This window comes from Lactuca sativa, chromosome 4 (genome assembly GCF_002870075.4).
Source record: "Lactuca sativa cultivar Salinas chromosome 4, Lsat_Salinas_v11, whole genome shotgun sequence".
Taxonomy (NCBI): Eukaryota; Viridiplantae; Streptophyta; class Magnoliopsida; order Asterales; family Asteraceae; genus Lactuca; species Lactuca sativa.
In genome coordinates this window covers 119,657,340-119,671,085 of record NC_056626.2, presented here as the reverse complement: position 1 = coordinate 119,671,085, position 13,746 = coordinate 119,657,340, and positions in this window count along the sequence as shown.

Here is a 13,746-nt window from a genome sequence, read left to right as displayed (position 1 = left end):
CTCGGCGAGTTCAAGGCAATCTCCTTAGATCAAGAACAGACTCGGCGAGCTGTTCATATAACTCGGCGAGTCGCAGCATAAGTGTTCATCAGATGAAGATGAACTCGACGAGTTGTTCATATAACTCGGTGAGTGGGATGAAGGACTTGAATATCGGTTTAGAAGGAGAACTCGCCGAGTCATCGCTTCACTCGACGAGTAAAAACGGGATTCAGTTCAATCGTCTGGGTAGTGACTCGGCGAGTTGGAGGGCCAACTCGGCGAATCGAGTCAACTGAAAGTTGACTCTGACTTTGATTTATGACATGGTCAGGGGTAAAATGGTCATTTTACCCACAGGTCAGTTAGCAGTGATTGATTGAGTATGTTGTGGAAATTGCAGCCGGAGGATTTGCGGAGCAGCAGCAGCAGCAGTAGACAGTCAGTTCCCGATCAGATCAACAGCTACTTCGAGGTGAGTTACCTTCCAGTAGCGGTGGGTCTACGGCCACAATGCCAGCCCACCAGTAGGAGTCGTATGTTAGATGATTGTCTTTGTGATATCATCTAGGTTTACTACTACATGATATGTTATATGCTAGCATGATATGTTATATGTGATAGAAGTAGAGATCGGTTGTTAGGACCGAAGGGTAGTTCAGACACCCCAGAAATGTCTGATAGTACGTGATGATATGTTTGCATGCTGGCTTGTTATGTTATATGCGTTAGAGGTAGTAGGAGGGGAGCAGTCCCTGAGTTCGGTTGCTAGGACTGAAGGGTAGTTCAGACACCCCAGATATGTCTGATAATATATTATGATTGATATGTGATAGTAATAGTAGTAGCGGGATGAAATAGTCCCCGAGGATCGGTTGTCAGGACCGACGGGTAGTCAGCACCCCAAAATGGCTTGACACGGGTAGTCAGCACCCCAGAATGGCGTGACACGGGTAGGACAACACCCCAAAATGGCCGCACGGGTAGTCGGCACCTAGAATGGCCGTACCGGGTAGTCAGGCACCCCAGAATAGTCTGGCAGTATGTATGTTATGTGTTTGTTTGGTATGTGGTAAGATGGGGGAACTCACTAAGCTATGTGCTTACAGTTTACAGTTTTGGTTTCAGGTATGTCTTCTTCAAAGGGGAAGGAGCCGACGCGGTAGCGGCACATCATGCACACACACTGGTTTCCGCATTTACGAGATTTCTCTGGGATTTATACTCTGATATTTCGATTGGTTGTAGGATTTGGCTTTTAGACATGGTTTACGTTGTGTTGTGGTTTGATCAAACAATGCTTTTAATTATTAATGTTTTCTAAAGTAATGTTTTAAAACGAAATTTTTGGACGTGAAAATTAGGTCGTTACAATATACCGCATTATATACTTTAGACAGTGTGGCCTCACTGTCACAATACATGGGTATTGAAGGCATCAGAATATCCCACAAACGAATATCTATAAGTAGATCTAGAATCCATTCTGCCTCTTTGCCTGCTGCTGCTAAAGCAATTAGCTCTGCTTCCATCGTTGAATGAGCTATGCATGTCTGTTTCTTGCTTGCCCATGAAATAGCACCACCAGCTAGAGTATAAATCCAACCACTTGTTGATTTTGAATCACTAGTGTGATCAATCCAGCTGGCATCAGAATAACCTTCAAGTATTCCATTAGATGACAAATATGTCAACTCAAAAGTACTTGTCCTTTTCAGGTATCCTAGTACTCTACCCACTGCCTTCCAGTGCTCCGTCTCTGGATTAACAGTGTACTGACTCAATTTGCTTACAGCGAATGCGATGTCAGGTCGCGTGCAGTGAGTAGCATACATCATACTTCCTACTGCACTAGCATATTCTAGTTGAGCCAGTGCTCGACCAGAATTCACCTTCAGTTTTACACTTGAATCAAAAGGAGTATTGAATTCCTTAATGTTCAAATGTTGAAACTTTGTCATAATTTTCTCTATGTAATGAGATTTACTCAGAGAAATTTGACCACCTGTCCTCTTCACCTTGATACCAAGAATAATATCAACTTCTCCAAGATCTTTCATCTTAAAGTTCGAGGACATGTATTTCTTCGTCTCAAGAATACCTTCTAGGTGAGTGCCAATGATCTGCATATCATCAACATAAAGACATATAACTACTATATAATCAGATATATATTTAGAATAAATACACCTGTCAGCACTATTATGCTGAAAACCAAATGCAGTCACAGTGGTGTCAAATCTTTCATGCCAATGTTTGGGAGCTTGTTTCAACCCATACAAAGACTTAACAAGTCTACATACTTTGTTTTCTTGTCCAGGTATTACGAAACCTTCAGGTCGCTCCAGGTAAATCTCCTCTTTGAGAAAACCATTCAGAAAGGTTGTCTTCACATCCATTTGATGAATGTACAATCCTTTCAAAGCTGATATTGCTATGAGAGTTCTAATTGAACTAATTCTAGCAACTGGGGCATAGGTATCAAAGTAATCGATCCCTTCTCGCTGCCTATAGCCCTTTGCAACCAACCTTGCTTTATAGGCAGATATGGATCCGTCAGGATGATATTTCTTCTTGAATCTCCATTTGGATCTTATAGGTCTTCTCCCCTTGGGTAGATTAACTAACTCCCAAGTTCCATTACCCATAATTGAATCCATTTCGTCATTGATTGCTTCCTTCCATAGAGGAGCATCCTGAGACGTCATGGCTTCAGTAAAGGTCTTAGGATCATCATCCAAATTAATTGAAAAGATGACCTCTCTCGTCACTTTCTTTTGTGTTCCTTCGACCAAATAAGAATAGAAATCTTCTCTAAAGGTTTTCTCAGTTCTACCCATAGTACTTCTCCTTGGTTCCTCCACAATAGGAGGAGGTGGGAGTATTTCTCGAGAGGTACTTGTAGGTGTTGTATGACTAGAGTTTCCTTCGTCCTTAGAAACCTTGTCCTCAAAGAATTCCACATCTCTGGATTCCACAGCAACACCTGAATCAATATCTAGTAACCGGTAAGCCTTTCTCTTTTGAGCATATCCAATAAATATACTCTTATTAGCTCATGCTCCCAATTTGGTTCGCTTAGGATTGGGAGTCTGATAATAAGCAACACATCCCCACACTTTCAAATAGTCTAGGTTAGGCTTTATACCTTTCCACAACTCATAAGGGCTTGTAGGGATCACACGACTAGTAATCCTATTATGAACATAACAAGCAGTCAATAGTGCTTCCCCCCACAGATTGTTTGGTTGACCCGATTGGTTCAACATATAGTTGACAATCTCACAAAGGGTTCGGTTCTTTCTTTCAGCCAAACCATTCTGTTGGGGAGTGTATGGTGATGTTCTCTCATGTTTGATTCCATTCTCTTCGCAGAATGTGTCAAACTCTTGGTTGAAATATTCTCTGCCTCTGTCCGAGCGAAGAATTTTGATGTGTCTTTCAAGTTGATTTTCGACATCAGCCTTATATCGTTTAAATGCATCAAAAGCTTCATCTTTTGATCTCAGCAAATAAACATGTAGATATCTACTGAAGTCATCACAAAATGTGATGAAATACCTTTTTCCTCCTCAAGTAAGGATTCCATTTAACTCACATATATCAGAATGAATCAACTCAAGTAATGAAGTGTTTCTCTTAACTGATGGAAATGGTTTCTTACTGAACTTTGATTTTACACATGTTTCACATTTTTCAAAATCTTTTGTGTCGTATTTTAACATACCTTTAGTTTGCATTTTTTCAATGTTTTTAACATTAGTGTGAGATAAACGTTTATGCCATAAAGAAATTGAACAAACAATATAACCAGAAAAGTTCACTTCATTCACATTAGCAACCAATCCATCAATTACATCATTACCAACACTCGACACACTAGCAACACTAGAAACACCACACTCAACAATAGGACCACTCACATTACCCTCATCACTAAGACACAAGCGATACATTCCCGAAGTATTGTTCGCCCTCCCAACATGTCTTCTGCCTTTAGTGATCACAATTTTGCCTCTCTCAAGCACCATCTTGAACTCACCCTTGTCAAACTTGTCCGCAGAAACCAAACCCTTCGAGATGGTAGGAACATGAAGAACATCTCAAAGAGTCACCCATTCACCACGTGTGAACTTCAACCGAACATCACCCTTTCCTAGAACTTCAGCTCTGTGGCCATCAACACAGACGAGAACCGTCCCTTATGGCATGGGGTGGTAGGTGCAAAAGCTCTCTCGATGCCCACAAACATGCACAGTGGCTCCAGTGTCCACGAACCAACCTCTAGCACAGATTGCTCGAGTAAGAGAGGAGATCATGAAAATCTCTCCAAGATTCACACTAGCCACCATGTCAGTCACCTTCTCGACTGCGTGTGCAACCGGTACTGATTTGCGATCTTTGCATTCTCTCGCATAGTGCCCAATCTCTCCGCAGACGTGGCAAGGACCGGCCCTTTTTGGCTTTGAGTTAGGATTCTGATGACCCGGTTTCTTGAAGCTTTGTTTCTTGGGTCCAAAGTTCTTCTTGTTCTGTCCCCCAGATTTGCCTTTGTGGCTAGAACTCCCAGCTGACACTTGATGCACACTTTGTCCAACTTTACTTCGCTTGTCCCTGATGCGAGGTTCCTCCTCAATGCGGAGGTGTTTCATCAGATCATCCAAGGAGTAGTCCTCAGACTTGTGCATCATTCTCTTAGAGAAATCTTTGCACGAGGGTGGCAGTTTTGTGATGATCGCACCAACCTGAAAGTGTTCTGGAAGAGAGATGGTGAGTGCGTTCAACTTGTTGACCATGACTTGGAGTTCATGCACTTGCTCCATAATCGACTTGTCATCAACCATTTGAAACTCAAGGTACTTGGACACAAGGTACTTGTTAGTACCTTCCTCATGTGCCTTGTACTTAAGTTCCAACGCATTCCATAGCTCTTTTGGATCTTTGACCGGCGAGTAAAGATCAAAGAGCCGATCAGATAGAGAATTCTTGATGTGACCCACACACAATTCCTCGGATTCTCTACGCAGAATCCTTTGCTTTTCCAGTTCTGTAATGACCGTTGGGTCTACAAATTCCCCCTCCTTGGGAATTGGATCATCAGGAATTGGTGCCAGTTTTGGGTCCAACACATAGGAGAGCTTCAAGACATGAAGCATGAACTTGACCTTTTCGGCCCAACGAGTGTAGTTCTGACCATCGAATTGGTCAAGTTTGGAAAACTCTTGGTTCATGAAGTGGAGGCTAGCAGTAGTGTCCATTAGTCTGTTGATTTATCACAAATAAAAACCTTTAAGATTGTATAAAACAAACTAATAGACGCGCAAGGAAACAGACAAACAATATTGAGAATTATATGTCGATTATTTGCGAATAATAGATCCAATTATTATTATTATATTTACCAAGTTTCGTCTAGAAATCAGATATATCCTTCTCGATTAGATCTGATTATAAGAAAGGTAGAAGAAGACTGTCCTGTTACTGGACGAATTAACCACAAGACATAAAAGTAAAACCGACCTGTTGATTGTTGATCTTGATCTTGAAGCAACTGCACGGATCAGACTCTTGTCCTTAAAGGTTTTTACTTCACTTGTACTGGCTGTAAGCAACAGAGTAAAACCCGAGGATTTAATGCAGTTTGATCGATATTCCAACAGCACTGGAAATCGACAAACACAAAGCGACTACTCGGAAACTAGAAGAGAAAAAACACAGAGAGAGGGTGAGAGCTTTCAGAGTTCGTGAGGTGATCATGCAGTTCCTAGGGAGCTTTATTTATAGGTTTGTAACCCTAGAAGGCATCAAACGGGCCCCCATAGGCCGGCCCCAGAAACCCTAGGGCGACAGCTTGCTCTCCAAGCAAGCCGTTTCCAGATCCTTCTAGAATACCCTGACTTGGCCTCCACGAAGTCAACGACGGTCAACCATTTGACCGGATCGGTCAAACCGGCTTGACCCGAACTCGTCAAAAATAAAAGCTCCTCAGCTCCCGATGCGAAGTGCGAAGTGCAAAGTGCGCCTAAATCGCGCCATTTCGCGCACTCGTGGCGTCGGCTAGTGCTAGGCTAGGCTAGGCTAGGCGCGCACGTGGGCTTGGCCCATTCCTTTGATCCACTAAAACCTTCGAAGGCTTACCAATGGAACAGGCTTATAAACCCACAAAATTTTCTTCCCCCCACCAATGTGGGATACAAAGGAAATTGCCAACTTGCAACTCCTTTATATATAAAGTTCCAACACTTATACCCACTAATGTTATTCTTCGTCCAGTCGGTTCATTGGTTTTACATGCCCAGGGCGAGGCAAAAAAACAACGCCCCTAGGCCCTGTGTGTATACCATCTTATAGGCATGTAGTGACATTAGTGCATTCCTCAGTTCATGAAGATTATAAGTTGTTCTCTATTAAAACATTATCGGCATATATGTGTTGTGCCTATAATGAAAGAATATTAAGCCTTTTTTTAACTTCATTATTATAAATTAACATTAAACTTTTCTTTGAACGACAAGTGTCATAAATTAGAAGGTTAGGAGACGCTAGGGGAGAACAAATACATGAATAATAAACTAGCCAAAACTATGTACTATAGTGAGCATACATAAAAACATTGAATGCAAAACTAGAAAATTTAAAATACAACGAATTTTAGGTGAGAAAAAAAAACATTAAGGTGTTTGAGTTTGTTTTTCAAAACAACTTATTAACTTATTTGTTTTTTGAAAAGTTAATAAGTAAAAAGAAAGTGTTTGACAAATTCAAAAGCACTTTTTAGAATATCTTTTCCAATAACTTTAAAAATGAGATTTTAAAAAGCATGTAAAATTTGAGTTTTTGAAGTTCCTTTTAGCTTTTTAACCACACTAGTTTCAAAAAGAAGATTTTGAAGTTCCTTTTAGCTTCGTAACGGACACTCCAACTCCCCAATGGGCATATCAAACTCCCTACTGAACGATAGAGATACAAAGGACCGATTAGCACCCGAGTCAAACAACACTAAAGCAGGAAAAAAGTTCATTAGGAACGTACCTGAAAGAGGCACATAAATAAGCATAAAATAAGACATAATCAACAGAGAAATAGATGGAAACATACCAGTCACAACATATGGGGCTGCTCTGGCCTCCTTGGTGGTGAGCTGGAAAGCGTGACCTCCAGCTCTCAGGGGCTCCACCCTGCCCTGACTCTTATCAGTGATCATCAAAGTAGCCAGTGTTGGAGCCTGTGTTAGTTTGATAGCAAGCAAGGGACACTAGGCCTTCATATGGACCATCTAATCACAATGATAACAAAGTCTGATAACTGGAGTTGGAGCCTACTGTTGGCAGTCCTTCGTGATATGACCTTGCTTGCCACATTTGTGGCATCCCGAAGAAGATCGACAAGGTCCATCATGCACCTTACCGTAATTTCCACAAGTGTGTCCCCTATGACTCCCAGATCTAGAATCAGCGGCCCTAAACCGCTTCGGCGCAGGCTGTGACTGCGTTGTGGCCGGTCTTTGCTCCCTTGTCTCTAACTCAAGCACAATCTCACACCGCCTAGTGACCTCCTGTAACTCCAACAAAGAACCATAGCGCTAGGTGGATACAAACTGACGAATCTTTGTCTTGAGCATACTCAAGTAACAGGTCATCTAAGCTTGCTCAGATGCAGCAAACTCAGGACAAAACATGACCCTCTCAGTGAACATCTTGGTGATCTCCGTAACCGACTCGGATCCTTGCCATAAATCCAGATACTCCTGGGCTAACCTCTCACACTCCACCAACGACACATATCGAGAGGGGAACATCTCCGAGAACTGCTCCCAAGACACAACAGCTCTCTGCTCAGCGGAAAATGAACTAGTAACAATTCTCCACCAATCCTTCGCTCCGAACCATAAAAGGTTCAGAGTGCACCTGACCTTGTGGTCAGCTAGGCATGGGCAAGTGAAAAAGCATCCTCAACATCAAACAGCCACCTCATGGCTATGATCTGGTCCTACACTCCATCGAAAGTCAGGGGCTTCGTATTGTCGAAGTCCCAATACTGAAAAACCTAACTCGAACTAACACCTGCAGCTACAACGGTTGCAGAGGCAGCACCAGCAATAGTCTCAACAACGGTTGCATATCTGTTATCAAAGAACTCCATCATCGCGGTCTTAATAGACCCACACAACTCCGGTATCTGATCCCGGAAAATAGCCACAACCTCCTCACGGAGAATCTCCCTAATCCTGTCATCCAATGCAGCCGACCTAACCTGACTGCCAGCTCCCGATCTTGATTCGGACCCAGTCTCAACTCGCCTTATCATCACCATACTAAAAATAAACCAGGGGAATATCATATAACAAGCTAATCATATCAGGGAAACCAACTCACAATAAAGCCCTAGGGGTTGTGACTTCCCTATTACACGTACGGGTCTTATGCTTCTAGTAGTACGGGCCAATATTACCTTCCATACCTACCCATATTTGTCTCAAAGGATCATCACAACAACCCTAACAACACACACCAGCATAATCATACACTCAATCCTCACACCCTAGAGGAAAGGCTAATCATATCTGAACTGGCTGGCTGATCCCATACAACTCATCCATGAAACTTTCACCAACCCTGCAACACTCGTGTATGCTAATCATACATAATGCTGGATCCTATAGACATTCGAATATCTGATCCTACCCTAAGCACTTCATCAAACAAGAACAGGATATAAGGCCAAACCAAACATTCTCAGGCTATAGTATCTTAGTTATGTATAACCATGTTGCATACACTAAGCAACTATAGTAATGATGTTAATCCCATATAAGAAGAACCCTAGGCTATTAGGCATCATATCATCAGGTTGATTGTACACATCGCATCCTCCTTGATTATTTTGAAAACCTTTTAAAAATTGTTTTTAAAATCTTCTTCCTTAGTTTAAGAATGGATTTACACGAGTGTTCGTCCAATTCACTCAAATGAAGGCTCTGATACCAACTTGTAACAACCATAAAATTCATGGAAAATTTAAACTTTTCAAACAATTCCACAAACCATCATTGTTTACAAAATAGTTTTCAAAACATGTTTATAACCAAAGTTTTCCCAAGATCATCAAACAAAACATGAGGAAGTGCACGATCACGCCTTTGCCTTTCCGCGATCATCTGAAGTACCTGAAATATAACCCGAAACTATAAGACCAAAGCTTAGTGAGTCTTCCCCAAAATATCCACACACAACAAATAACACATATACAATAAAAACATAATATAGGTCCAATCAATCATCGGGTTGGAATACCCCAGGCTCCTTAACCATCGGGCTGGAATGCCAACATACTATGGATCCAATCAACCATCGGGTTGGAATACCCCACCCCATCAACCCTCAGGTTGGAATGACAACATACTATGGGTCCAATAATCCTCAGGATGGAATACCCTAGGCCCTCAAACATTGTTTTGGAATGCCCCGTCTTGTTGGCTTACGCACAAAGAAGTGAAGCCTCAACCTCCGACCAAATGTGTGAACATATAATAGATAAGCATACAAAAACCAGCCAGTAAACAAATAGACATATCTTACATATCACTAAGTATAGCATCACCCTATCTATAAGCATGCAGATCTAACAGATCACTACAGTACACAATCTTATGATAAATCAGGATAATAATCCAAAGGGCCGACCTTAGTGCCTTTGACCCGTAAGTACAGTGAGGAAAACTCACCTTGCAACTGGATAGAACTGATGAGGCCTGACCCCAAATCTCAGCTCACAACACAATACCTAAACCCAGCAAGTGGCCAATTCAATCAAAATCCCAAAATGCCTTCAAAGAACAACTTGGTGAAAGTCAATGGTTAAGGTGAACAATCCATGTTAACCCAATACATCGTGTTCCTTCAGGCCACGCCATGTTCCGTGAGCATACGAACATACGGGAAAACTTCAGCCAACACGCCGTGTTGACTTGCAAACACACAGTGTTCGCCAGAGTTCCAACAACTTAATACATTCAGCTGTCCTTTTCGTCCCTACGAGCTCCAAAGCTCAGATCTAGACTAAAATGTGATTAGGAAGGATAATTTTTCCAACTTTATCCATTGGTACTACCAAAAGGTCCAAGAACCCAACTCACAAGCTTGACAATGCAAGGTCTTAAGTTAGTTATAGAATAGATCCAACCCACTACTAGGTCACCTTGACCTGGAGATTCATAAAGTTGCAAACTTTATGAGATCCATCCATTGCAACATCTAACAACAAGGAGAAAAAGGGACAAAACTAAAGATCTAACAACGTTGAATGATAAAAATCGGGGTTTGGACATTTATAAAGGTCCAGGAGAGTGCCAAACTGAAGAATTGGTCTTGCTAGTTGGATTTTTGCTTCCTTCTTTCACCTTCTTCATTTCAAACACCAACTAGCTTCAGAAATAGGAGAGGAAATGATTAGGGTTTTTTTAGAGCTTAAGGGGCTGATGGAGGCTGAGGGTGAACAAACCCTAGCCTCCACATTCCTTTAAATAGGGAGAAAAACCCAGAATATTAGGGTTTGATTCTCAACGGTCAACATGCCGTGTTCCAAGAAGAAACACCTATGTTGCCCAAATAAAATCCATACTTTTTAATATTCAGACACACCGTGTTGGTGCCTCCGATAACCCGAAATTTCTAGCTTTCATTCTTCATTGTTATTAAAGTTAGCTTCGTTTTGCTATTTTATAATGAAGTTTTGGGTCTGGAAGAGTGCTTAAGGCTTAGTATACTTGAGATACATGTCGGAGGATGGGTTAGATTGGGTGTAGCATTGGAAAAACAGGCCAAACATACATGGCCGCACACACACATATAGTGTGTATTTTGGCCATACACTCTCTTGTATAGTCTTATAACCCTTCATACAATCATATATGGTTGTAACACTTCAATATAAGTGTTTACTAGTCCCTAAGGTGGTCCCAATTCATTAATTAGTTGTTCATAACACTAATTATATTCATATATGTGCCAATATATGCTAAATAGGATTCGCGTGTGTACTCAAGTCACCACTTGGTACTTAGCAACTAATCCAACATTGTCATCAGAACCACTCACTACAGGTGAGTTCATACCCCTAAATTAACCTTTGAAATGTTTTTAAATGCTCTTATGGGGGGAATACAAGTTGAACAATTATAGTTATTATATCAATCACATGTGATTAATGACTGCCAAGCAAATGGTTTTCTTAATTTCCAAACTATTTATCAAACTGTTTTACCTCAAACTGTCTTACAAACTCCTTTAATTGTCAAATAATTTTACTTAAACTCTTTTAAACTTATATTCTGTGTATCTGTATAAATATAGTTATATAAGTAGGATTGAAAGGACTTAGGACTGCTAGTCTACCCTGCTTCCTGTTCTTGTTTGATGTGGTCTTAGGGTATCAAGGTTAGTTGTCCGAAGGTCTTTTGAATCCTAGTTATATATTATGTATATGTATATAGATATAAAAAGGTTATTTCTTTCATTCAATTCCATGCCCTTGGGTAGCAAGGGTATACAAACATGTTCATACTTTACTAGTAAGCTACCATAGGGGTAGTTTAGGAAGATACTATTACTAGAACAATGAAACATACAATGAGTCAGTTCATACACGAGTCAATACATACTATGATGAGAATCAAAAATGAAACAGAGTGATGAGAAACAAACTATAGACACTATGATGAGAAACAAACATACATGCTAGACAGAGAAAGAACACACAATAAAGCTAGTACACAAATCACATTGCATATACATTAACCACATTTATGTGAGCCATTAAGCAGGGCATGGCACTACCTGCCATGACTGTTTTTGTATCAGAATCTCCTTCATTGGGGAGCGTCTTGAGTTTGCGTATAGATCTATACTGGATTGACTATCCTACACCTTGCTGCTCGCTACAGTGGGACTTGCAAGTCTACGAGTGCCAAACGTCATTTTTACGACATCTTGCATTGTCGTTTTCAGCTAAGTCGGTAGCAAGATACAGGCCGATCACATGTTACCCTAAAATTTACATTTGGTTTAAGGTAGTTAGCACAGCAGTAATTACTAATTACTACATTACATTACTATAATATTTTCCCTTTACTTTTTGCCTTGTGATATTCACACAATAAACAATAATGTAAAACCTATATTTTTTTGGTTAATGATAGTCGGATCTGGAAAAATACACACTCTTACAAGAGACACACACACAAATACTAGATGCCTTGATAGAAGGCTACTGTTAGTAGAAAACATAGGATTTTCTAGGAGAGTTCAATCAAATACAAAACTTTTACAAACATACACAATACATCTTACAAAACACCTTACAAATGCTTTCATACAAACACAAACACTAATATACTTATGATCTCACCAGCTTTAAAGCTGATACTCGCATTCAAAATAACTTGTATTCTCAGGTCGCCAGTAGACAGGTACAGGTGCCAGGTTTTGAGAAGAAGGAGCTCGTTTAAGACTCGTCTTTTATTTTGATGTATATAATTTTTGGTGTCTATAAAACTTGATAGAACACACTTGTATGAAATTATACTATTAATGCAATGGATGATGTTGTTACTTGTTTACTACTTTGCATTGTTGTGATACTGTACATGACGCCCTCCACCCCAGAACGTTTCCGCCGTTCATCGGTTTTGGGGGTGTGACATACACACCGTGTCCAAACCTCAATTATGCCCAAGAATGCTACCAATTGACCAATTGACATGAAATGGAATTATAGGGATGAATTTAGAAGTACCTGAACATCGGGATGTTACAATGTTCCCTGTCATTATCAACGTGTGGAAACATTACAAATGGACCCCCATATATGTTTATTTGATGATTTTCGAGATTATCTCTACGTCCGTCCACTATCTACTTTGAATGTGGGGGACTATTAATGATGAACATCATTTTCTGTAATATATCTTCCTTATCTTTGTAAATTATCTAATCGTATAAAAGCTTTTAGATAATTATGTATTCACTACAAGAATATGACTCTATAGAGACAAAAGCTATAGGGACAACGAATGTCGTCTCCATAGAGTATCATATAGGGACGAGAAGTCGTCACTATAGAGTGGACAAATTTAGTTTGACTACGAACCCTAAAGCGACGACAAATTGTTTCCATATGTTGAGCGGGAAAAAAAATTGGTTCGCGGGCATCCGAAAAACTGTAGGGAAGACATTTGGTTCCAAACATAAATAATTATATATATATATATATATATATATATATATATAATGTGTGTATATCCGGAACTTTGTGCGACATCGTTTTGTGGACACCTATAGGGACGACTTATCATCTCTATAGGGCTTGGCAAAATTAAAACCGCTGAAAACCCTTTCCCCCCCCCCCCCCCCCCCCCCAATCAGTCGCACCACAAATCAATTTCTCTCACGAGCTAAAGGTGAAATCGCCGGTACCAACAAGTGTATAGCTAAATGTTGATCGTTTCTTGCCCACCATTTCCCTCGACTACTCCTTCATCCTTTCACTATGACATTCTCCCTCCAGCAATGGATTGAATCAGTGTTCTGAGTTGCAGGGCGACGATGGTCTCCCTCTTATTCCGGCAGTCTCCCTCTCTTTCCAATGGTCTCCATCTTTTCTATCTCCAACATTCCCCACTTTGTCAACAGGTATGAACTGGGTGAATGTTTATATGTTTTTTTTGATCGATGATTGCTGTATGTGAAAGTTTAGAATATGTTTTTGTGC